This window comes from Panthera leo, chromosome D1, assembly GCF_018350215.1.
Source record: "Panthera leo isolate Ple1 chromosome D1, P.leo_Ple1_pat1.1, whole genome shotgun sequence".
NCBI classification, from domain to species: domain Eukaryota; kingdom Metazoa; phylum Chordata; class Mammalia; order Carnivora; family Felidae; genus Panthera; species Panthera leo.
The window spans coordinates 89488464-89515281 of NC_056688.1; the positions used below are offsets into that span (position 1 = coordinate 89488464).

At 43.6% G+C, this 26818-nt stretch overlaps 1 long non-coding RNA gene across 1 annotated transcript in view; it reads right to left on the bottom strand.

Annotated features, from left to right (window-relative positions):
- Positions 1-2965: 2965 nt before the first annotated feature.
- LOC122199289 overlaps positions 2966-26818 on the bottom strand; it is a 37156-nt gene continuing 13303 nt past the window's right edge. The window contains exons 4-5 of the long non-coding RNA XR_006193447.1: positions 5044-5114; positions 2966-3269 (exon numbers count right to left, since the gene is read on the bottom strand). This is a non-coding gene — a long non-coding RNA (uncharacterized LOC122199289). The remainder of the gene's footprint in view (positions 3270-5043; positions 5115-26818) is intronic.

Sequence of the window (26818 nt, forward strand, 5' to 3'; positions counted from 1 at the left end):
ACAAAGGGACAGTTACTCTCCTGACCTCGCCCAGAGCCATTTAGCTTTGTCCTCTGTCACCTTGGCTCTTTCCAGCACCCATTCTCCTGGGGTATTGCCTTCCACTCAAATACAATTCACTCCCCAAGAGGAGTTCTGGGGCCAGCTTCGAAGGCACTTGAAGACTCACCTCTGTTGCACTTGAGCAAGACAGCTTCCCGGGCCCTCTGCCAATGCATCTGCACAAAAAAACCTATACTCAGAAGGGCCAGGCTTGGGGTTTCGTGGTACCCAGTCTCTGCCTTGAAATTCTTCATGATTTCATATTTGAATTTGTGTTTTATAGTTGAAGACTCACGGGTTTTCCCTTCAGTGAGGCTCGGAGCCTCAGCTCATGGTCCCCCCTCCTTCTTCCTTCTTGCCCTCACAGGACAGGCTCTCATCTGCTTGCTCCATGCCCCAGGCACCCTAGGCCTGCCAAGCCTGCCCCTCCCATCGTTGCCTCGTGACCAATGCCACTTTGTCTTGGGGTGGTGACCAGGTTTTAAACAGGAGGTCCACATTTACATTAATTCATTCACTGAAGGTATGAAAGAACTTGGCACAAAGATGTCCCATAAAAGTACTTATTTTTCCAGGTCATAGACGTTTCTGGAATGCAGCCCCATGTGTGGACCTCTCCAGGCTTCTTGGCTTCCACTTCTCCCGTTTCTGAGTGGCTCCTCCATTTCACCCTGGACCTTGATAACATGGTCCTTCCTCCCAATTAAATTTGGGTATTGTCTCCTATCATTGGGCTGTTGCCTAGTCCAGAGGCCCTCACGTGAGTCAAAGGCACATGTGTTATTCTCCATTATTCTCCTACAAATATATTCAGTACAGAGCTCTGTTTTCTTCCTCAGAGTCCCGCTCATCCTCTGTCTTTTGCCCCTAGGCCTTAGCTGCTGATAACGTCTGAGCTCTTTTCAACTCTGATTCCGAGGGCGAAGCTTGCCAAACTATTCTCCCTGCCCCAGCCCACCCTGCCTGCCTTCTTACTCCCCCTAAAGCTGATTCCGTGTCCCTCCCATCCTCACTTCAGTCGCTCTTTCTAGAAGTGGGCCCCACAGTGAGTGGTCGGCACTAATAAGGTTGTCCGGGGGCCTCAGGGACCTCCACTTTACCACCCTTTGCACAAGCCCCTGCTTTATTTGATCCCTGAGCCTATGTTCTTGGACGCGAATTCTCCCAGTGAGGGAATCTGACTCCTCCCCCTTGTCCTTGCTGGACCCAAGACCACCTTATAGATTCATGAACAGTGTACGGACTTAGGCAAAGACAGTCGATCCCCCTACCACCAAGGAGATAGGATTCACAGGGTGCCACTGGGGCAGCTTGGGGGAAGGAATCCCCAGAAAAGAGGCCGGGGTGTAGCAGGTATTCTGAAACTGTGGCTTTCCAGGGCCACCGGCCGTCCAAAAAATGGGATTCCTTAATATTTAATATTTATTGATTAATGGGTGGAAAAATACTCAGTTGATTGCCTATAACTAACTCATACAGAGTCTCAAAAATTAAATAAAAGGGAAGTAGACATGAGAGGCCAAAAGCAATTTCCTCCAAAAATTCAATTTGTTTTGCTCTCTGTGTCTGATTTCCTTTGGGCTGCCCCTGATTTCCTTAAGACCTCCCAAACCCCCAGACTCGCCTCGCGTCTGGAGCCGAGGCAAGACGTGGGCCATTTCTCCAGCCCAGGTCCTGCCAGGAGCAGTGAGGCTGGCTTGGCCGTGAGGTCTTCCCAGGACACATTTCCCACCGTCAGGGTGTGAAAGACGATCGGCCATGAGATTAATTCCTCATAAAATATCACTTAGGCCAGAGCAGGTTAGCTAAACATGTGGTGTTAAGACTTACACAGAGCTTCTCTTCTGGCTCTAATAGAGACGAAAAAGGTGGGGCTACGGGGGTGTAATTGTGCAGAGACCTGCGGGGCTGCCCCTAGGCTGGCCGCCAAGTGAGTTGAGGTCAGCATCGTTGCAGCGAGAGCGTAGAGGTTTCCCGTATCCTATCAGGCTTTCCCCGCTCCCATTAACACTGCAGGTGCCTCAGCTCAGATAGACATCAGTGGAAATCTAGAGATTGCCTCCCTCCTGCCCCGGGGACAAAACCCAGCCCCTAGTCCCTGTGCACGCTAGTGAGAGATGCCAGGAATGTGGAGTCCAGGGACATATGGGGAATGATAAAAAATGCTCTGTCACAGGTACAGCAGTGATAGAACCAGCGTAGCTAGAGCAGAAGCCACATGGGGGAAAATAGTGAACATCGTGCTTCTTTCGGTGAGGAAATAGAAATCCGTGTACCATCGAGCCTGGGTGGCTCAGTCGGTCAAGCGTCTGACTTCGGCTCAGGTCATGATCTCGCGGTTTGTGAGTTCGAGCCCCGCCGTCTCTCAAAAATAAATAAACATTAAAAAAAATGGAAAATCTGTGAGGGCAGCACCTGCTGAGAATGCCTGGTGTAGTTGTACAGCCCCCAGCCTCTCCACCCCACCCCATCCTGCCCTCCCTGCCGCGGTGAAAACAGTGTTCTGGTAATAGCACTTGTTTCAGAATCAGACAATTTGGGAATTGGAATGTCACCTCCAACACCTGCTAACTGTGAGAATGTCAGCAAATTATTTAGCTTCTCTGAACCACGGTTTCATCATCTGTGAAATGATCTGAACGGTAACTCCCTTCTAGATTGTTGGGAGAATTTAAGGCAGAGCCACCATGTATTGCTGCTCAGGTTGTGCACTGCACAAATCCCAGGGGCCACCATTGATCTAGGCTACAAAGTCAATGACGGCCCTTGGATTGTGCAGGGCCCAAAGGTAGTAATACAAGCATGAAATAATGTGTCAAAAGCGCCTCCCACAAGCCTGGCACCTAGTAAGTGCTGAATAAATGGTGGCCAAAACACAGGTCGATTGGTTATACCTTTAATTAATTCACAGAAGGACGCCCACATAGCCTTTGGCTGAAATAACAGTTTCAGAGTAGGAAGTTGTAGCTATGGTAATGTATGAGGCAACTTTAGTGGTGACGGGGATGTGATGTCCTCAGGGAACCTGTTCTCACTGTTCTTTCGAGCCCAGAGTTCAAGAAGTTGGTCATGGCTCTCTGCTTGCTGAACATTTTCTTGGTGAGCAATCCAATATCACACAGGGCCAGGATGCGTGTGCTCTTGGAATCTTTTGGTCTTAATGAGGTGAGGTTTGATGTAAGTGGAGTGTAATTGCCGTTCCCCATTAAAATAATGTGCTTTTTTTCCTTAAATTAAAACATAATGCATAATGTCCAGTTAAACAGGATGACCTTTAAAAAGGAGCCGCTTTTAAAAGATCTCCAACCTCAGCTCTCCTAGTCTAGAACCACCCCTTCTCCACCTGGCAAGGAAGGGGGATTTAGTTTCTGGTGAGGTCAACCTGTAGACATGAGCACAGCCAAGGGTGGAGGAAGATCCCTATTAAAACACAGGGTTTGCTGGGGCACCTGGGTGGCTCAGTCGGTTAAGCGGCCGACTTGGGCTCAGGTCGTGATCTCGCGATCCGTGAGTTCGAGCCCCGCGTCGGGATCTGTGCTGACAGCTCAGAGCCTGGAGCCTGTTTCAGATTCTGTGTGTCTCTCTCTCTCTGACCCTCCCCCGTTCATGCTCTGTCTCTCTCTGTCTCAATAAATGTTTAAAAAAAATTAAAAAAAAAAAAAAAAAACAACAAAGAAACAAAACAGGGTTTGCATTCTGAAGGGTTGTGCCCTCCAACATGCCTCCCCTACCGGGGTCCCATAAAGCTGACTGCCAGACCTAACCCACCCCCATCTAGGCAGGAGCTGTGAGGGTTCCAATCAGCCGAGAAGAGTGGCTTCAGTACATGAGCAACTAGGAGTCCCCATTGAGACAGCCAGGCCCTACCCAGTCTGCTTACATGTAATAAAGCCCAGCAGCTGGCCAGTCACACTGACAAGCAGAGAGGTTCCAATCAGCAGTTCAGAGCCACTCTCCTGGATGTCCATCAGACAGTAAGGGACGTATTTCAACAAGGAAGACAGACAAAAACAGCAATCGAAAAGAAATGAAGGAAGGACGGGAGAAAGAAAGAGAACCAGGGAGAAGGAAGAAGGAAGAAAGGAAAATTAACTGAGACGATTCAAAGTAGGCAGCAAAATAACACCCCCCCCCAATTTAAACCAGTAGCCATAATAAGAGAAGATACTGCGACTATAAAACAAGAATGAGAGCTTGTAAAAAGAGAAGAACACCTAGAAATTAAAAATGTGAGGGTAGAAAGAAAAATACAGTGAGCAGATGAGAAGATACAGTTGATACAGAAGATACAGAAACTCAGACATAAGAACAGAGCTGGAAAATGGGAGAAAATGATGCCATCTGCCTGGAGATCCAAAGTCCAAGCAACTAAGAGGGAAAATGGAGGTAGGGAAACATCAAGGAAATAATAGAAGAACATTTTCTAGAACTGAAGGAAGATTGAAGGAGCCTTTGAACAGCCTAGCGTAACGAAGGGCTTCTCACGTCAAAGTCTGCCATTCCCCAACTTCAGATCACCAGACGTAAAGATCACAAAAGCTGTCAGGGAGAAATAGTGAGAAATCCGAATGCCATTTAACTAGACGACTACAGAACAATGCTTTGAAAATTCAGGAGGAAAATGATTTTCAACTTGAGTTCTATAGCCCACTGAAGTGTCGGTCAGGAGTGAGTGTACAATAGGGACATTTTCAGAAATTCAGAGTCTTAACACGTTTACCTCCTGTGTGCCTTCTTAAAGAAGTTACTGAAGGATGTGCTCCATCAAAATGAGGGAGTAAATTGAGGGGGGGAAAAAAAGGATGAAATCAACAGGTCATCCAACTAGGACAAGGGGGAAGGAGTTTTCCAGAGGATGGAAAAGGGGAGACCAGGAAAACATCCGTACAAGAAAGAAACCAATTCAGAGTAGAGAAGAAAAAGAAAAGTATCCAGTCAGACTGTCTCCAGGGGTAAAAAAAAAAAAAAAAAAAAAAAAAAAAAAAGACAGTGATAGAGTACCTTACATATTTGATTGCGTAGAGGGACATTCTCTAGTTTTATAGAAGATTTCACCGGAAATTTGAAGAACCCTAAACAGTTTAAAAAAAAGCAATTAAGTACAAGAAAAATAAGACATTGTACAATTGCCTCATATAAAGCCGATAAAATTTTCTCTTCATAACACCTCTTAAAAATTACACCACATCTCACGCAAGTGTTTTCTTTCATTTTATTTTTGCTGTTGGCATAACATGTTTTCTCTCACCCAGAAGCACACTAAATATACATGCTATAAGAAATGATGGTTTGACAGTGTAATCTCAGGCCAGGACACATTTGCCAATTGATTCAAGTTTCCAGTCAGAGATTAGTGTACTGGAAAAATGTGATATACTCGCCACGTTTGGGTGAGCCCCAAATGTTCTCTCATACAAGGAACACCAAACCAGAAAGACCTCGTACAACATGGCTTCTATGTGGTTCAAAGCACTCTCATATTTAGCCTGTATTTAATCCCCAAAGCATCTACCGTACTCCAGCTTTAAATGCAGCCTCAGTGAGAGAGAGTCATGAGCCCAAAATGGTTGGTAAAGAAAATGGTACAGCGCGAACATACCTTCTAGAGAATGCCGCTCTCCTTCAACTGCCAAGCACTCCAGTCTGCTCTACCTCATTCAGCCCCCAAAAATAAGCCTTTGTTGCATCACCTTATACATGTAAAGGGCTTTTTTTTACCTTCACTGTACTGTGTATTATTTATGTAAACTTGCTTTTGCTATTCAGCGATATATTTTTCTCTCTGTGAAAATCGTTTGGGCATCTTGGTTGGGTTAAGATATAAAATGTCTTCCCCCTTAAAATCAATGCAGCGATTTTTTTTTTTTTTTTCATTTAACTGCTTTTCACTTAGTGGCAGGTCAAATAAAGTCTTTAAAAGGTATTTAGGGGGCTCCTGGCTGGGTCAGTGGGTGGAGCATGTGACTCTTGATCTCGGGGTTGTGGGTTCCAGCCCCACATATTGGGTGTAGAGATCACTTAAAAATCCTTAAAAAAAATAAACGGTGTTTAGGAAAGGAGAGGTAAATACACGGCTTGGCTTGACAGTGGACAATATTTACACAATCCGAATCATGCAAACAACAATATGAATTCAATAAAAGATGTGATTTAAGCTGTGTAGGGTGTATGCAAGGAGAATTGTATGTGAGGGGGTCGTAGCGAGGGTGAATCTTCATCTTCCTTATTAGGAAATCAACGGATGATATATAAACCTGAAAAATCAAGAATGGCCGTTATAAACAGGTTATTTAGAAAAATGGAAGTAAATGCCAGAGGAAGCACGTGAAGGGGTTAAAAGTGGCTGCATCTGGAAGTGTAGACTAGAGTGAAGAGGCAGCAGGATTGTTCATCATAAGCTCCATGAGACTGACTTTTGAAAGTAGGTAATAACTGTGATAAATATTAAAATTATGTTTAAAAACTTCGTGTTCATTGGGAAAGGCTTAGAAAATACTAATAATGGAAAGAGACTAAAGTAAAAGCCATTCATATCCTATTAACCCAGAGGCCCATGTGAAACACTGGCGTGTTAGTTTTGAGTCTTTCCATTGTACGCACATCTATGCACGTGTTTTAAAAAGTGTGAGATCGGGGGCGCCTGGGTGGCTCAGTCGGTTGAGCGGCCGACTTCGGCTCAGGTCATGATCTCTAGGTCCGTGAGTTTGAGCCCCGCGTCGGGCTCTGTGCTGACCACTCAGAGCCTGGAGCCCGTTTCGGATTCTGTGTCTCCCTCTCTCTGACCCTCCCCCGTTCATGCTCTGTCTCTCTCTGTCTCAGAAATAAAAAAACGTTAAAAAAAAAAAAAAAAGTGTGAGATCGTATTGTTAATATTATTTGCAATGTGCATTTTTCCTCTAACTGTGGGGAATTTTTCCATATCAATATTCATCCACTGCATCATATTGAATGGCTGAATATCCCCCATCGTATTGGATAATACTATAATTTATTTAATTCAGCCCAACATATTAACCGTTAATTATTCAATCAGCTGATTCTTCCAGCAAACAAATGCAGCTTTAAGTTCTTTTGGAAAGACGACAGGAGAGAATTTTCTCTACTCTGGTTCAGTTGTTGACGTCGGACGTTTTGCATTACCAGCAAAAGAGGGAGATATTTCGCTTGCTCTGAGATTTTCCCCTGACAATCCACACTGTTTTGTTTTTCAATTCTCTCTCCCATTAAAAGTGTAAATGGAATGCATGTGTGGTAGATGGCTGATCTTGCCTGCCAGGGTCACTTTTTCAACTTCCAGGTAACAGCACCTCTATTTTCCTTGCCGGAAGGCCTCTTCCCAACTCCCACAATCAGCCTGTGTGCTTTGGGTGAAACTGACCCCACCTTCGGGTCCAGAGGTCATTTCAGCCTTGTTCATCTTTCCAGCCTTGGCGAATGGTTTAGGAATGGACGTTTACACGGAATTGAGTCAACCCCAGAACTTTTATTGGAAACCTTAGGGCAGAGGACTTCTCGTTCTTCTCACTGGGATGGCTGAGCTGATACAAGTTTAAGTCTCGGGTGTCTGAAGGCCATTTGCCATTACGAAGGGAGAGCCTGCCTGGGGATAAAGCTAAAGAGGAGGAAAGATGAGCCAAGAGATGGAAAAGGCTGGATTCCTGATAACATCTTTTGAACACCTGATTTCAGCTATACCTGATGGTCTTGTGAAACAGGTATATGAATGAACACATTTCTCTTCTTAATTTCTTTTGGTTGGGAACAGCATATACTCCAAGTCAAATAATTCAAACCGTACAGAAGACCAGAAAGTGAAAATTAAAAATTTCTCTCCTTAAGCCCTCCCCCCCCCCCCCCAGTTCTCAGTCCAAAACCCCCAGAGGCAGCCAGTTGCTGACTGCTGCTTCCAGAATGAGTCTATGCATTTACAAACCGACTAATGTTCATAAATATGTAAACGGGGTCACGCGATCTACATTATCCTGCCATTTGCATCCCCTGCTTTACCATGAGGTGAAGATTCCCTCTTCTTACCACATCTAGACATTTTGTTCATGTTTCCTAAGCCCTATATGGACACCTCCTGTTCTAACCAGCCCTGTACTGCTGGCCCGTTTACACTCACCCAGTTTTCTACCATTAAAAATCAGCTGTGATGAGCATCCTTCTTATATGATTACCTGAGGCAAATCCAGAAAGCTGAAGAAGCTAACACTTCTGGTTCCTCACCACCCAGGCCCCTCCCAGGTTTGGTTTAGTGAGATGTATGTAAGTAGTTGCTAGCTGCACAGTGTAAACGCAGCTCCCGGAAACACTCCTACCATCCTACTAGGCACTGTGCCAATTAGCAATGTCAAGATACAAAGGTTCAGGGACACAGGTCATAACTCAGTAAAAATGTGTCTGAGGACAACAGGACAGAGTTGCGGGGAGGGGGAGAGAAATGGTCTGAAATGTACATAGCCAGGAGCTAGTCCGCAGAAGGTTCTTCCAATCATCAGAGGTATGAGAAGGGCTTCATGTCACACAAAATCAGAAACATACTTGATAATGCAGTGTATGTATACAACTATACATGAACCATAGGCTTTTTTTCTTCTTTAATGAGAATCATGAGGAATAGAATTGATCAGAATTTCTGTCTTTGTAGGGCTCCGATATGTAGAAGTACCACAAACTGTGAGTATGTCTGTGAGAAGTGGCATGTTTTATGCATCAAAGCTATCAATAATAAAAAACAAATTTCGATTTACCATGCTACAGGAAGGATTGAGTTGCGTTCCTATTCGAAAATATTTCAAAATTGTCATCATATGAATAAGAAGTGATCAAAGGGTATGCAGCCAAACGAAATGTAGGGGAAAAAAAGCATGAAAAGGGTGCGTCAGGCAGGAGATTAATAAAAATATTATGTTGCTTTTCTGAATTTTGCGATGCTCATGGCATTTGTCAGCTTTTAATAATTTGTTATTTTTGTAATTTCCTTTCTCATGGTAAATACATATTCCCTTTTGTGCCTGACTTGTATTTATAATTTTTTAAAGAGGCTCTCTAAAATTGAATGAGCTTCAGGCTCTGAAAAACTGGGATCCACACCTGCACCGTGGCAGAACATACAGGGTCTGGAGCCAGACGGCCCAGCATCGCATCTCAGCTGGGCCATTGCCATGGACTGAATGTTTCTGGCCCCCAGATTTCTATGCTGAAACCTAATCTCCAATGTGTTAGTATTTGGAGGTGGGGCCTTTCAGAGGTGATTAGGTCATGAGGATGACGTTCTCATGGGTAAGATCAGTGACCTTATAAAAGATACGCAGGAGAGCTCCCCCTTGCCCCTTTCGCCGTGTGAGGACACAGTGAGAAGACGGCCATCTATACACCAGGAAAAGTGCCCTGTTCAGTAACCGACTACTGATGCTGGCACCTTGGTGTTGGACTTCCCACTTCCAGAACGGTGGGAGAGAAAATTTTGTTGTTAGTAAGCCATCCTGTCCGTGGTATTCTGGGATAGCAGCCCGAACAGAGTAAGATAGCTAGCTCTCTACCACCTCTGTGACACTGAGCAGGTTACTTTGCATTCCTGTGCCTCAGTTTCCTCATCTGTGAAATGGGGACAACAGACGGTCGTGAGGATAAAAAGAATTAATACATGTATAGAATCTGGAAATCAGTAATAATAACAACTATGTTTATTTCTCATGCCAGCCATCTCAGCAAGGGAGGTTCCCGGAAGTAGAAGCGTAAGGTATTCCTTTTAGTGAAGAAGGCCTCACTGCCCTCTGAAAGCTCCGCCCGTTTACCCTCCGCCTGTGTGCCCAGTGACATATACCAGAATGGCGGAGTCAGGAAGCCCACGGAACCAGGGTGAACCAAATGTTGGGCTAATGAATGTGATAGCCCCACCAGTGATCGGGGGGTAACCGTGGGAGCATGCTGTTTTCTTGCACATGCTTTTCTGAGATGCTGTGGGAATGAGAGCACACCATGGGAAGAAGCCCTTACCATATTCCGGACTAGTCCAGTTCCCCCTGAATCTGTCCAAATCAAGCTGTTTGGTGGCTGCTGAGAACGGTGGCCGCTGCTCTTAACGCTATGAGCGGTTCGCATAGACCAAGTACTTTGCCTTCATTGAGCTCAGTGGCCCTGCAGGTGAGGCACAGGGGATGAGGGTGGGGGTTATTCTTCTTTGGAAGAAATTGTGCCTCAGAGAGGTATGGGACTTATGTCAAGTAACCCCAGCAGATAAGTATCAGGGACAGAAGGAAGGATTCAAGTCCTTTGGAAACCTAATGCACTTCCCACCGTACCTCAATGACTCTCAAAACTCCTTACGCTGAAACGAAATACACTCCAGAGACATCTGGGTGGCTCAGTGGGTTGAGTGCCTGACTCTTGATCTTGGCTTAGGTCATGATCTCATGGTTTAAGAGTTTGAGTTCACGTTGGGCTCTGTGCTGATAGTGCAGAGCCTGCTTGAGATTCTCTCTCTCTGCCCCTCCCCTGCTCACACATTCTCTCTCTCTCTCTCTCTCTCTCTCTCTCAAAATAAACTTCAAAATGAAGTACACTCTTTCAAATGAAATATATTCACAATGAAATAAGCCCTTTTCTCCAAGTTGTGAGGAGTAGGCATTAAAGCTATCTTATGTACTCAGAGTGTACTTCTTAGGAAAAATAAATTAATTGCAGTCTCTTGATTCAAATCAAACCCACTCTGCTTTAAACTTTCAGTTATGGTAAGATATAGCTGTAGAGAATGTGCTTTCCATCCTAATTTGAGACCTCAGATGGAAGCTCTTTCTGTATTTCTATCTTTAAAATCCTGCCTCCCCCACCCCCAGTCTTGTTATCTTCTCTCTGACTTACCAAACAAATCTAGTCCAAAAATTAGAACTGATTAAATGCCTGAGGGAAGAAAGTCAGGAGCTCAAAATTGGGAGAGTCTGTTCCCACATGTTCAGACTAATTTAACTTTCTCACATGACAAATTAGAAGGGAAAAGAAAAATTTGCATAGAAGGACAATTAAGAATAAACTAAAGGTGTCATTTGTTCCAAATTAGGACAGGATTCCATAATTTATATTTACGTGGATGGAGTAAGTTTCTGGCAAGCAGGAACTAATGGGTGGGTGCTTTTGTTCTCCCCTGTCACCCAGCAACTGGGAGCTTAATCACAAATTTGAGTATCAGCCCACAATGAGCTGTGCCTCGGGCCTCTTTGCCAAGCCAGGCTAACTACCATGTGCACATCCAGCTCCGTGCTGTGTAGCCAATGGGAAATATGAAAATGCCCAGGGCCTCTGAAAGTGGATTCAAGTCCAACAATAGATCGGATAGATAGATAGATGACAGATAGATGATAGATAGATAATAGATGATAGATAAATAGATAATAGATGATAGATGATAGATGAATAGATGACAGATAGATGATAGATAGGTAGATAATAGATGATATAGATACAGATACAGATATTAATGAATCAGTGAGAGGCTCCTCAGCAGGGAGATTTATTTGCAGGTGCAACATAGTGGCTCCTAAACCACCTTCTTGCTTGCCAACCCTGGTCATTTCCAGTAACGATCTCCTTCCTCAGCGCTCTAAGAATAATCAAAAGGCCTGCTCTGCATGTATAATTTTGGGGTAAATTTTTAACCTGCAGGACTTGGTAGGCAGTAGCCACTTGCTTTTCCAGCTGCCACTGGAAGTTTCTTCCCCCCCCCCCCCCCCGGCAAAGAAAAGACGCGTACGCGTAGAGATTCCCAGCTGCTGACACTCTGAAATCATCCAGATATCTGCTTCTCAAAATGAGCTTTATGTGAGCTCAGAGGTCCAATGACCCTACCTAAGAGCTGGCAAGCTCCCTCCCCACTTTCTGGTGGACTAGACAGGGATGCACTTCCTGGTGGACTAGAAGACACAAGGGACACAGACAGGGGCCTAAAGCTGCTGAGCAGGTTGTAACATCAGCTACAATTATTGTTTAATAATAACGAATAGAAATCGACTCTGGTTATTTTAACTAAAATGAAATGCTGGCATTTCTGGAAAGGATTTAGGATAGCATGCAGAATCCTAGGAAAAGCTAAACTTAAGGACTTCCCCAAGAGTAGGAACCCCAGTAGCTCTGACAGTCTGGGGAGCAGGAGCTATTAAATGCTCAGTCACATCAAAGAATTGCCTTTGAGAAAATCTAGCCAGATTATTTTACTATCAGTTTGTGCCACCTGATTCAAGTTGGTAGGTGAGAATATCTGATTAGCTCAACCTTGACCCAGGTAGGGGACATAAGCCTGCACACAATGGCAAGGGAGTTATTCCGGCTCCTATTATTTTTAAAAGGCCAAAGAGATGTGGGAAGGCAAAAGCAACAGATATTCGTTGTGCTTTAGTTTCTGTCTGTAGCCCAAAGAAGAGTGTGTGTCATCCCATGTGCAGTTGGGCGCTCCCAAAGTTTTGAGGCCCAACACATGACACGCCCCGTACTCTATTTCCAGGAACTAAAGACGGTACACAAGAACAAGAACATCAAGAACACGATCACCTAAACTGTCAAAGGAGATAAGGGGTCTGGTGTCTGGACAAGTGAACAGCCCATCGCAGCGTAGTAGTAAGAGCCATGGTAGGGAAGTGTAGGGAGCACATGGCAGGGCACCTGGCCTGACCTTGACTCAGGGAGGGTCAAGGAGGAGTCAAGGGTGGGTGAGAAGTTGGCAATCTATACAGAAAGAATGGGATGTCTGAAGGCAGAAGAGGAGCATGGGATACCTTGGAGGGGTGCTGAAAATGGTTCAGTTGATCAGGATCATGGGGATTGGGAGTAGATTGAGGTATTGGCCCCAATTCTTCGCCACTCTCTGCAGGCTCTATCTCGCCATGGACAGAGGGAAGAGTACTTCTCTCTACATCAGCTTTGACATAGTCATGAAATCTGGTAGACGTGTCAGTGTGCTGATCTTAAGAGGCATCTTATGAGCCTAGGTCTTGGGCACTGGGTATTCCATTGGCCAGCATAAGCTTCTGCCACTGCCATGAGAACATGCCCAGGTTCTCTGCAGGTCCAAGAAGGATGAAAGATATATGGAGCAGAAGCTTCAGGCCAATCCATATAACTGTATCTAGAGGTAGAGCCACTTAACTAATCACACTTTAGATCACCCAACCCCCAACTGCCATAGCCTGAAGCAGAATAACCCCAGCTGACCTTCAGATCCATGAGAATAAATGATTGCTGCTTTAAGGCACTGAATTTGAGGGTGGCTTGTTAGCAGCAATGCTGGGACAAGGGTTGAGGGATAAAGGGCTGAATAATGAAGAAACCTGAGAAAAGACTGGAGAGGTAAGCAGAGACCTAATTGCGAAGGGCTCTGTAAGCCTCTGAACTTGACCTCTATATTAAGGGCAATGGAATCTATTGAAATGTTTTAAGTAGGGAAGTGACACAACCAGATTTTTAAAAAAAAAAAAAATTTTTTAACATTTATTTATTATTGAGAGGCAGAGAGAGACAGAGCATGAGCAGGCGAGGGGCTGAGAGACGGGGAGACACAGAATCCGAACCAGGCTCTGAGCTGTCAGCACAGAGCCCAACGCGGGGCTCGAACTCAAAAACCGCGAGATCATGACCTGGGCCGAAGTCGGATGCTTAACCAACGGAGTCAGCCAGGCGCCCCCAGATTTTCTTTTTAAAACGCTCGCTCACTCTGGAAATTTGTAAGATGGGCAGGGTTGGGTGGGGGGAGGGCACTGGGGGAAGCCAGGAGAGATTTCCTAGAGTTCTCAAACTAACAGTTTTCCAAAGTGTCCCATTTTACACACTTTCCAGGAATGTATGAGAGTTCCACGTGTTCCACAATTCGCCCACACTTGATATTGTCAAACTTTTAAATTCAAGTCATTCTGGTGCCTGGGTACTATTATCTCATTATGATTTTAATTACTTTTTCTTGATAATCAGTGAGGTTGAGACCTTTTTGTTGTGCTTATGGGCTTTTCCTGTATCTTTGTTTGAGAAGTGGCTGTTTAAGTCTTTTGGGCATTAATTACAGTTGATCCACTTACTAATGAGTTGTGGGCATTCTTTATATATGCTGTTTATATACACTGTTGTTGGATTGTTTAAGCAAATCCTTTCTTCCAGTGTATGGCTTGCCTATTAACTTTTTAAATGATATCTCTAAAGAGGAAAAGTTTTAATTTTTATAAGATCCTATTTATTAAATTTTTCTTTTGGGTCTAGTGTTTTCTCTTTTCTAAGAAATCTTTGCCTATCTCAAATTAGGAATGATACATATATTTCTTCTGTTTATTTTTTTATTATTTTTTTTTAATTTTAGAGAAAGAGAGAGAGTGAGAGTGGGGGAGAGGGGCAGAGAGGGTGGGGGGAATCTTAAGCATGCTCCACACTCAGTGGAGTTTGATGTGGGGCTTGATCCCACGACCCTGGCTGGGATCATGACCTGAGCCAAAATCAAGAGTTGGTCGCTCAACCAACTGAGCCACCCAGTTGCCCCTATTAGTTCTTCTGTTTCTTTAAGAAGGTTTATAGTTTTAGCTTTTAATTTTAGGTCTCTGACTGACAGTGGACTAATTTTGGGGTATGATGTAAGGTGGGATCAAGATTCATTTTCCCCCATATGGATACCCAGTTATTCTGGCACCTAAAAAAAAAAAAAGACTCCTTTCCCCATTAAATTGCCTTAAATTTGGTATAAAAAAATTTAATTGACTATATACATGTGGATCTCCTTCTGGACTCTATAATCTGTTCTACTAATTTATCAGTTCTTACACCAACACAACATTGTCTTAATTACTGTAGTTTTACAGTAAGGTTTGAAATAAGGCAATATAAGTCATTCCAGTATGTATTTTTTCAAAATTACTTGACTGTTCTAGAACCTTTGCATTCCCATATAAATCTTAGAATTGGCTTGTCAATTTATACCAAAAAAAAAAAAAAAAAAAAAAAAAGCCTGCTGGGATGGTTATTATATTTCTATGGATTAGTTGGGGAGAACAGTGTTGAGTCTTCCCATCCTTGAACATGAAGTATCTATTTATTTAGATCTTTAATATTTCTCAGAGTGTTTGGTACTTGTCAATAGAGAGTTCTTAGATCCCTTTCATTAACTTTGTTTCTAAGTGTTTCATCTTTCAGATGCTATCGTGATACTGAACTTTTTGGTTTATTTTCCACCTGTCTGTTGCTCTTTTATATAAATGCCATTGATTTTTATATATTGACCCAGTATCTTGCAATCTTTCCAATGTTAAATCTTATGTAACTGGGATAAACTCTACTTGGTAATGGTGTATTATATTCTTTTGAAATATTCAATCTCTTTAATATTTGTTAAGAAATGTTGCAAATAGACACAGGAGGCATGTTGGTCTGTAATTCTTTGCTTGTGATGTTCTTGTCATGTCCTTAATGTCCATAATTCCTTATTAGAGTTATGCAGGATGCATAAAATGAGTTGGAAGTGTTTCCTCCTCCACTCTTTGCTGAAAAAGTTTGTGTAATGGAGATATTATTTACTCCTTAAGTGTGTGATAGGATTTGCCAGTAATGTCACATAGGCCAAGAGTTTCCTGTGACAACACTTTTAGTTACAAATTATATTCATCTACCAGATATAGAGTTATTCGTATCTTATACTTCTTATTTTGTGACTTCTGTAATTTGTGTCTTTCAAAGAATTTGTCAATTTTACATAAACTTTCTAATTTAGTGACATGAGGTTGTTAGGTATAGTCTTGACCTTTAACAACTGTAGAGTCTGTAGTGCTGTCTCATCTTTCACTCCAAATACTGGTAATATGTGTGTTCTCTCTTTTTGTTTTCATGAGTCTAGCTAGAGATCCATCCTTTTTATTACTCTTTGCAAAGAAAACTTCTGGTTTTGTTGATTTTCTCTATTGTTTGTCTACTTTTTATTTCACTGGTTTGCATTCTATTATTTCCTTATATTTACTGTATTATTTGATCTTCCTAGTTTCTTAAGATGAAGGCTTATATAACTGATTCTAACCCTTCTTTTTTCCTGATATATGCATTTAGACTTTAAATTTTACTCTAAGTACTTTATTAACTGAATCTCACAAATTTGATACCTTGTAGTTTTATCATTAGGTCAAAATATTTTCTCATTTTTCTTGTGATATCTTCTTTTATTCCTGGGTTATTATGAATTATTTAAAAGTATATGGTTTACTTTCAAGAGATTTAGATTTGCCAGAGATCTTTTTGCTCTTGATTTTTTATTTTAAATCTGTTATTGTCAAGAATATACTATTTATGATTATAATCATTTGAAATTTTTCGAGATATATTTTATGGCCCAGCTTATGGTCTATTTGGTGAATATTCTATGTACATTTGGAAACAACACATAGTCTGCAATTGTTTAATAGTGTTCAATACAACACCAATTAGGTTAAGTCTGATAATCCTCTGTACCTTTTCTAATTTTTTTGTTTATACATTCTATCAATTCTTTTTTTATATTTTTTATTTTTAAGTTAATCCGTACACCCAAAGTGGGGCTTGAACTCACAACCCCAAGATCAAGAGTCAAATGCTGTACCTACTGAGCCAGTCAGGCTCCCCTACATTCTATCAATTCTTGAGAGAGGAGAGTAAACTTCTCCAACTCTTGTTATGGATATCTCTATTTATCCTTTAAATTCTATCAGTTTTGCATTTGTGTGTTTTGAAGCTTGTTATTAGATGGATATACATTCAGGAATTATCTGTCTTCTTAGTGAATCGATTCTCTTGTAATTATGTAATGTCCCTTTTTATCCCTGGTAATTATCCTTGAGTTTGTCTGATATTAATATACCCTGTGTGTACTAAAACACTCCCGTGTTTTTACAACCAATTATTATATGATTATCTTTCTCTACTCTTTTACTTTTAACTTGTATGTGTCTTCATGTTTAAAGTGTGTCTCTTATAAATATCATATAATTGGGTCTCTTTTTTAAAAATCTTTTTATTTTTTCAGAAAGAGACAGAGAGAAGGGGAGGGGCAGAGAGGGGGATCTGAAGCAGGCTCTGTGCTGGCAGCAGCAAGCCTGATGCGGGGCTTGAACTCATGAACCATGAGATCATGACCTGAGCTGAAGTCAGATGCTTAATTGACTGAACCACCCAGGTGCCCCTGGGTCTCATTTTCTTTAATCCAGTCTTTTTGTTAGACTGTCTAGTGTATTTATATATAATGTAATTAGTGATTTGGTTGGGTTGAATTCTACCATCTTGCTATTTGTTTCCTCTTCGTCACATTTATGCCCTTTCTTATGTCCCTCTTTTCCTTCCTTCTTTTGGACTAAGTAAATGATTTCTAGCATTCCATTCTATCTTCTCTATTTGCTTTTTAGCTATGCCTCTTTGTTTTAATTTTTAGTGGTTGCTATTTGCTTTTTAGCTGTGCCTCTTTCTTTTAATTTTTCGTGCTTGCTCTGGGAACTGAAATAAGCTTACTTTAGTTATCACAGTCTACCTTGAATTTATTTTATTTTTTTTAGATTTTATTTTTAAGGAATCCCTACCCCCAATATGGGGCTCAAATTTATAACCCCGAGATCAAGAGTCACATGCTCTACCGACTGACCCAGCCAGGCACCCCAACCTTGAATTGATTTTATAGTCCTTCACATATAATATAACAGCCTTACCTAATATATTTTCATTTATCCCTTCTCATCTTTTGTGCTATTGCTGTCATACATTTTGCTTGCACATAGATTATACGCCTCATGATACTTGGCTACTGTATTTGGTTTAAGCAATCAAATGTCTTTTAAAGAAACTAAAAAATAAGAATATCTTTTATATTTATACCCCATATGTCTTCTATTTCTATTTTTTTTAAAATGTTTATATTTGAGAGAGAGAGAGAGAGGTAGAGAGAGAGAGAGAAAAAGAGACAGAATCTGAAACAGGCTCCAGGCTCTGAGCTATCAGCACAGAGCCCAACGCGGGGCTTGAACTCACGAATGGCAAGATCATGACCTGAGCCGAAGTCGGATGTTTAACCAACCGAGCCACCCAGGCGCCCCTCTATTTCTATTTCTATACTACTCTTCATATAAATCTGATATCATATGCAATCACTTTCTTTCTGCCCAGAGAACATCCTTTAATATTTCTTATGCATGCATTTATTCCAACTGTGGCTTATCTGAAAATGCCTTTATTTTACCTTGGTTTTTATTAAGGCTCTTGGTGGATGCAGAATTCAAGGTTGACTGTGGATCACATCTTCTTGCTACTTTGTCTAATATATTTTTTTGAATGTTGGACATTATGAATGCTATAATGTTGAGTTTGGACTATGTTGTTTTCTTTTTGAAGAATGTTGAGTATTGAGTGCTGAGTATTTATTTGTGGCCCAGTTGGATCCTACAGAGGCTTTTTTAAAGCTTTGCTATGGTGGATCAAGAATCGTGTGTGTGCCAGGGCTGGAGTAGTCCTGTTCTTTGGATTGGCCTTTCTGGGGTCTCAACTGAATGCCCAAAGTGTTCAATAATATAGCTATACCGTGTGTTAGAAGCTCTGTCTTCCGTCACTGTGTAATCCCAAGAATCTCCATCCAGCTCACAGTCTCTTTAGCTATTCTCTGCCTAGCCCTTCAGGGTCTCCCCTTGCACATGCATAGCTTTGTATTTGGCCAAAGATTGAACGAGACCTGAATGCAGATTTCTGAGGCAACTTCTCTGTTCAGTTCTCTCTTCTTTGATACCTTACCCCATAAATTATAGCCACCTCAGCATCCTGAACTCTGTTGACTCCACACAGTGAGACTACTGCTGCCTTTTGGGATCTATTTTCTTGTGCTGCCATTTGGAAAGTGTGCCCTGGCAGAAAGCTAGGCACACCGGTGTTTCCTCGTATGTTTCCTTTGCTCGAGATTCACTTTTTTGTAAATATTTACAAGCACTGAGCAGAGCTCTTGGCACATATTAGGTGCTTAGTAAGATGTTTTTAAGGAGGAAGGCGTGATTAATTTGGCTCACGTAAGTCCTATTTCTGGAAATACCCACAAGGCTATTCAAATAGCCTATCCAGAGAGTTGATCTCCACCTCCTCTACCCACTCCCAGTTCCCCGCCCCCAGGAGTAATCAACTTTGTCTTTAGAAGCTGCCAAGCAGTGTTTTGGGCATTTGTGTTACTCAGTTTGTAAAGCTTTGAGTAGTCAGAGAATCATGAGAATTACATTCATCCACAGTTATGATACACACTGTTCTCTGGGAGATCTGATACACTTTTTCCAAATCAGCTAAATGCTCCCTGCAAGAATTATTGACGGGGAGAGGAGGCTGTGAACAACCTGGCATAAATCATCATTCAGAATGTATCCTTGAGGCCCTACATATGGTTTCTCTTGTTACCAAGAAAAGAGCATCTGAAGTTGTTCAAAGAGAGATTCTGAAGGGAGGAGGAAGCCAGCTCCTGTGGGTCTCCTGGGAGGGGAAGACCAGGTTGAGGAGACCCCTGGGCAAAGGAAATCCTCAGTGAATGCCTACCCGCTCCTTTTATCCACCTCAAACACCCAGCTCTGCTTTATCTTCCCAGGGTCCATTTTCTGGACCAGTGAACCAAGTGAAAGATAGGCCATTTTCTTTTGTTTCCATCTTGACTGGGAATATCAGGTCTCCAAAGGAAGGATTATTTCAAGACTACTTTGGGAAATTATATTTGGATATTTCACACTCTGCCATCATTTACCATTCTGCCCCCACCAGTGTGTCCACTGTGCAATCAAAGCCCTTCTCCCTTCTAGAAAGATGTGTCATTTGGTTTTGTGGCCTAATGACCCCATTCTGGCCTTAGAGACCATGAATCAGTGGCTTGAGTTTGGAATTCCAATAGTTTGGCCACTGTAATTCAGATTTCCAGCTTCGATTTCCTGTTCACCTACAACCACGACTTTTCCTCCACACCCGCATTTTGGCTCAAAAGCACAAGACAAACAAGGGATTGAAAAGACTTCATGTGTGAGAGTTTTAATTTTCCTCTGAGGGAAAAAAACACAACAAGTTATGATTTTCCTCCAAGCAAACAAACTGTTTTCCATATGTTTCCAAGAGAAAACTGCTTTTCTGTTATTCTGCACGTTCCACAGATAATTCCAGTGGGGGGAGCTTAGGAAGCAGCACATTTTCTCATGTTGCAGGGAAAAACGCGTTTTCCAACTCACAGTCTCTAAGCTCTGGTAATTGGGTCTGAAGCACCCACTCCTCCTCTGCTTCTGAAAGGGAGCCAGAGAACAAAGAGAAGCAGGCTTCGGAAGCTCCAAGGGCCACTGGATGGGATCCCGACAAGGCTTGGCCTCACGGGCCTGTGACAACTGGGATCCCACGCTCCTGTCCCTGCCCACAGCGTACTTGGGGGTGGGGGGCTGTGCATGCTGCAGAAAGGTGGTGCAGAAATAACTTCTGCAATGTAACCTTCTGGACTCTGACTCCTGGGGCATCTGTAGCCCCCAGTCTCAAAACTTGGAAGTGGGGCCTGGGGTGGCCCTTCACATCCTTGCTAGAACATCAAAGACTTTGGTACGCGCCCGTGTCCTTCCCCCACTCCACTGCCTTCAATAGCTCCCTCATTGCTTTTAGGATACGGTCTGCACTCCTCAGATATTCTCGTAAGTAAGTTCCCAATAACCTAGTTCTGCTGTTTCTTTATTCTCCCCTCTCATTACTCGCTCTGTAATTCTCTCTCCACGAGCCCTGCCTCTTTCTGGCCTCCAACATACAGAAGTGTTTGCAAGCCCCTTGAACGTACTGGGCTTTTTCTGCATCGGGTGTCGTTCCTGGGAACGGGAATGATACACACGTGTTTCCTGTTGACAATTCTTATTCCAACTTCAAATCTCAGCACAGGATTGCCTCCTCCAGGGAGCCTTCCTTCAAGGCCGGGCAGGTGTCCGCCCTACTTGCTGCTGTAGTTCACTGCGCTTACCACATCACAGTGAGTCACTGCCAAGTATTTACTGAGCACCCTATATGGCAGCCATGTGCTAGGCACTGAGGTACCCTAGAAAGACAACGGCAATCAGCAATGACAATAACCAAAGAGATGAGGAAGTACTATCTGCAATAGTACAGGGAAAGAAGAGAGTGTAGAAATGGAAAACAAGCAGGGGAGTGAAGACAACCTTATCCTATTTTATTTATTCTTTTGTTTTCCAAGCTTTTATTTAAATTCCGGTTAGTTGGCATAGAGTGTCATAGTAGTTCCAGGTGTAGTATCTTGTTTTATTCTAACTTCCTCTCTACCTCTCTGTCTCTCCATTGGACAGTAGGTTTTTTGAGGACAGAGATTTGTATTAATCACTTCTTTATTTTTAACGCCCAGTACAGGACACAGCATAGAGAAGTCACTTGATAAGAATTTGTGGTATGAAATATAAGCATTTTCTGATCCATGTCTGGACGTATTTTTAACTCTGTGGGAAATTAAACACGTCGAACATTATTCCAGGAAAGGTAAACTGGGCCATTAAAGGGACAAAGAACAAAGACACTGGCTCATTTGGGAATCAAGATCCCTTCCTACTCTGCCATGCACCTATCATTATTGGCATGATGGTAGAGTGGTTTCCATTATGTCTTTATTTAAAAAAATCTTTTTTTTAAAAAAAGGGTGCGCCTGGGTGGCTCAGTTGGTTGAGCATCTGACTCTTGGTTTGAGTTCAGGTTATGATCTCACAGTTTGTGAGTTCAAGCCCCATGCTCACAGTGTGGAGCCTGCTTGGAATTCTCATTCTCTTTCTCTCTCTCTCTCTCTCTCTCCCTCTCTCCACCCCTCTCCTGTTTGCTCTCCCTCTCCCTCTCTCTCCCAAAATAAATAAATAAACTTAAAAAATATCTTTAATTTTACATCCTTAAATTCTTTGACAACGTTCCCTCAAAAGAGAAAGCCTGATTCCCCTTACCCTGAGTGTAGGCTGGTCTTAGTGACTAGCTTCTAACAGATGGGATATTGCAGGAACGATGATGTGTTCATTCTGAGGCTAGGCCACGAGAGACAAAGAAACTGCTGCTTCCATTTCTCTCTCTCTTGCCCCCTGCTCTGTGGGAAGCTAGCCGCCATGTTTTAAGAACCCCACAGTGGCCAATATAGAGAGACCCACATGGTGAGAAACTAAGGCCCCCTGCCAACAGCCAAATGAGTGACTGTCTTGGGAATAGGTCCATCAGTCCCAGTCAGGCCTTCAGATTAATACAGCTCTGACCACAACCTTGGCTACAACCTTATGAGACACCCTCAGCCACAAGCACTTAACTGCGATGCTCCCAGATTCCTGACCCCCAGAAACCTCAATGTTTGCTTTTAACCACTAAGTTTTGGGATGATTTATTAGGCTGTAGAGGATAATTAATATAATTTGTCTGCACTCTTGAATTTACATAGAAAGAAGAGGGAGTTGGCTGGGCCTCCTGTGCAGGGGAAGGCTCTTCAATTCCAGAGAGGAAAGGAAGATTTGTCTACAAAAGCAGAAGGGTAGTTACTTTCTTGTCCTGAGGGAGACTGGACCTACCTTGGGATTGTGGGTTTCCAGCCTTCTCCATCGCATTTCCTCATGCCCCTAATGAGATGGGGACACAATGTAGGTGTGTAATTTATCATGCTTGTCTCTTGAAAACGTTCTATGTGCTCAGCACTATTCTAATAAGTTTTGCATTTATTCATTCATTTAAGCCTCACAACAACCCTATGAAGTATTATTATTGTCCCTGCTTTACAAATGCGGAAACTGAGGCACTGAGCTGTGAACTAACTTGCCAAGCAGGTTTTTTTTTTTTTTAATGTTTATTTATTTTTGAGTGAGAGAGACACAGAGCACCAGCAGGGGAGGGGCAGAGAGAGAGAGGGAGACACAGAATGTGAAGCAGGCTCCAGGCTCCGAGCTGTCAGCACAGAGCCTGATGCGGGCCTCAAACCCATGAACTGTGAGATCACGAGCTGAGCTTAAGTCAGACGCCTAACCAACTGAGCCACCCAGGCGCCCTGCCAAGCAGGTTTGTAATGTTGGAGGAAAGGTCCTAATATAAATGAAGGCCTATCATGTGACCAGCATTTTGACAAACACTTTGATATTGTTTCATTTAATCCACAAAACAAAATCTATAAGGAATAGATCAAAGCCCTGTTTTTTAAAAATGTCTTTAATATTTATTTTATTTTTGAGAGAGAGAGAGCACAAGCAGGGGAGAGGCAGAGAGAGAGGGACACATAGAATCCAAAGCGGGTTCCAGGCTCTGAGCTGTCAGCACAGAGCCTGACGTGGGGCTTGAACCCATGAACCACGTGATCATGACCTGAGCTGAAGTCAGACGCTTAACCGACTGAGCCCCCCAGGCGTCCCCAAAGCCCTGTTTTTAAATGACAACAAAAGTGAGGCCCAGGGAGGTTGCATGACTTGCCACACAGGAAGTGGCAGGCATGGGTTCAAAGTCTGGGTCCTGCTGCCTCCAAAGCCCCCTTTTCCTCAGCACCCACCTGCCTCCCTGTTCCCATCACACTCCCCGTACTCTCATCTTCAGATGTGTGTTTGGCAAATCCAGAAAAATCATCCAGGTGCTGGCCAGCTGCCTAAATGGGGAATGAAGCGACAGCCCCGAATTCACACCTCCCCAGTCACCTCCAGGCAGCTGTTATCTGCACCCAAATCTGTGCCAGTACATTTTACCACAAGCCTGGGGTAAGAGATGGGTGGACAAAGCAGGCAGGGAGGAAGCAGGATAAATGGGATGCAATGAAACCCAGCATTTGTCTTTGAGGCGGGAGTGCAATAAATCCAGAGGCACCTGCACTGTGACATTCCTGAGGCTGAAGCCACCACGGGGCTTGGCTCTCCTTCTTGGGATGCGGCAGAAATTGAGAGGCGATGGAGGGAAAGCTCTCTCCTGACTGTCAGAGAGGCCAGCTTCAGGACAAATAGTGAAATGTGTACTGTGTGCCTACCTCCTGCCTGTCTCTGTCTGTAGAGTGGAAAACCTGCTTCTCTGTACCCAGCAAGCACTTAGCCATGTTGGCTTCCTCCCCCTCCCCTCTCTCTCCCCGACTCCAGGCTTCTTCCCCAGGGTTTGAGATATCCTTCTGACTTAACATAGAAGCCAAGATGGCTTCCTCATGAGCTAGAAACTATTAGCATTTCCTGGCATTTCTCTCGGGAAATGATTTGGGACTTTCTCTTGATACTTGGGATGATGGAGTTTTGCCATGATACGGGGGAAGAAGAGAGATGTGTGGTTCAACCATCAAGGGCTTAAGGATGACCTTGACGACAAGTTAGAAATACAGATCCCAGTTTCACACCAGCAATTCTGATTCACTGGGCGCTGCTGTGAATCCACATGTACGCCATCGGCTTGGCCGTGTTTAGAGAAGCTGAAAGAAAATCATCATCTAGAATGGACCCATCAGCCCTGGATGAACAAAAGATCCAGCTGTCAAGAACAGCTCGATTCATAATCATCACTCTTTGAAAAATTATTAAGACCCTGGTTACCTCTAACCAAGAGAACGTAAAATTTTGTATTCCATCGGGAAGGTGACTAAGTTCTAAAAAGAGAGGAAGATAGAGTTTCCGACAAAATCAGAAGGGCAATTGCCTTTTTATCCTTATGGAGACTGGGCCTTTCTTTGAGGTCCTTCAGTCCTTTCCAGGAGCTACTTTGGTCCATTTTTTGTTTGTGTCTGTGGTGGGCAGAATTTTGGTGCCCACGACCCTTGGTCCTAGCATTACACCCACGAATGTGTTAGGTTACATGGGCAAAGGGACATTGTAGTTGTACTGAAGTTGCTGATCCGTTGACTTTAACACAGGAAGATGATCCTGGATTAACTAGGTGGGCCCAATGTAATCACATGAGCCCTTCAAAGTGGAAAAGGATGGCAGAAGGTAAAGTCAGGGAGATTTGAAGAGCAAGAAGGATTTGGCATGCTGTTTCTCACTCGAAGATGGAGGGGCTATGTGAGAATGAATCCCAGTGGCCTTATGGAGCTGAGAGAGACATCTGCCTCTGACAGTCAGCCAAGAGGGATCTCAGTCCCACAACCTCAAGGATTGGATTCTCTCAACACCCTGAATGGGTTTGGAAGTAGAAGCTTCCCTAGAGACTTCAGATAAGAGCCCAGCTATCTGACACCTTGACTTCAACCTTGAGGTCCACGGCTCAGAGCCCAGAAGAGCCTGTGTGGACTCTTGACCTATAGAATCGGGAGACAGTAAGTAAGCACTGTTTTTCACATACAGCATTCAGGAAGTGCTGAGTGTTTGTCACACAGCACTAGGAAAATAATAGTGTCCAAGTGGTTTTATTTTGTGAATGTTTGGTCTGGAAGTTTTGGTTGGATTTGGTTTTTGGTGTTCTAGCTCCTGAGTTCACTGCCGAATGGCTGCTCACGTACAAGCCCCCCGCCTCACTTTGAAGACCACATCAGATTCCACTTCCCATAGGAATCTTTCCCCAACAGAGCCACCCTTTGGCATCAGCAGTGATGGTCTTTGCTGAAAAGGTCCTTAATTTATTGCTGAGAGAAAGGCAGAAGTGGAGTGGGGGCGATAAAGGGTGGAATGTGTGTATGAGGGGGATGGATGTTTAGGAGCCCAATGGAAAGATAGGTTCATTCATTCATCCATTCATTCATTCCAGAAATAGTGGTTGAGCATCTATTCTGTGTCCGGTAGTCTTCCAGGAACTAGATGTACCAGTGATACACCAGGTCACTCTCTGAACACTCTATGTTCTAGAGGAGGGAGGCAGATAATACACAAGTCAACAACTAAGTAAAGAAAATACCCCAGACAGTAATAAGTCCTATGGGTAGAAAACCTCCCATAACATGTGGCTTCCAGAGGAAGTCACTTTGGAGAGGGCACCCTGTTCAAATCCTCTTGGAGGATGTAATCGTTGAACTGAGACCTGAATGATGAAAAGGGAATTGTGTCCTAGCACGAGGACACAACTGCAAAGCCCGGGGGCTGGAAGGAACTTGACAAGTTTATGGAGAAAAGATGTGGTGAACAAGTGGTAGGGGGTGGGAAGTGGGGAGCATAACTGAGGCCAGACTGGTAGGTAGAGGCCAAATCAAGTAGGGCTTTGTAGACCACAGCTAGGAGTTTGGGTTTGATTATCTGTACACTGGGCAGTCACTGAGTATGGAATATTAAAGCGACTGCTTCCAGCCTAGTTTTCCTGCATCCGGTCCCTCCTTCCTAATCTCTCCCCTGTTCTGCTGCACCGGAGGGACCCTTGCAGAGAGGAGGCCTGGCCATGTCACTCTAATTCTACCAACCGTCGCTGACTTCCGTAGCCCACAGGGTGAAGTCTCGACTGGATTGGGCAGACCCTCGTGGTAAGGCCCCTTCCTAATTCCCCGGGTCGTCTCCAGGCCTCCCTCATCTCAGCTCCTGGGTCAGACCACACGAAACTGTGCTCCTGTCCCTGAGAACACCCTACTTTTCTCTCCTTGATGTATCAATGTCAAGCAAGGGTCACAACAGGAAGAAGATGGCACCCTGCCAGGAAGTTCATCCTAGGGACCATGGGCAGAGGCGAGGGCTAAGTTAGGGGAACCCATCACCCGGTGACTAACAAGAACAGGGAGCTATCCTTAGTTACTGCAAATGTCCCGAGAGGCAGGAGGAAGGAGGGGTGTTAGCACATACGGGCAACAGTTGGAGCCTGCAAGCGGGAGCATCTGACAGGAGCTGTGGCCCAGGGAAGATGCAGCTGAAGTCAGAACATGTAG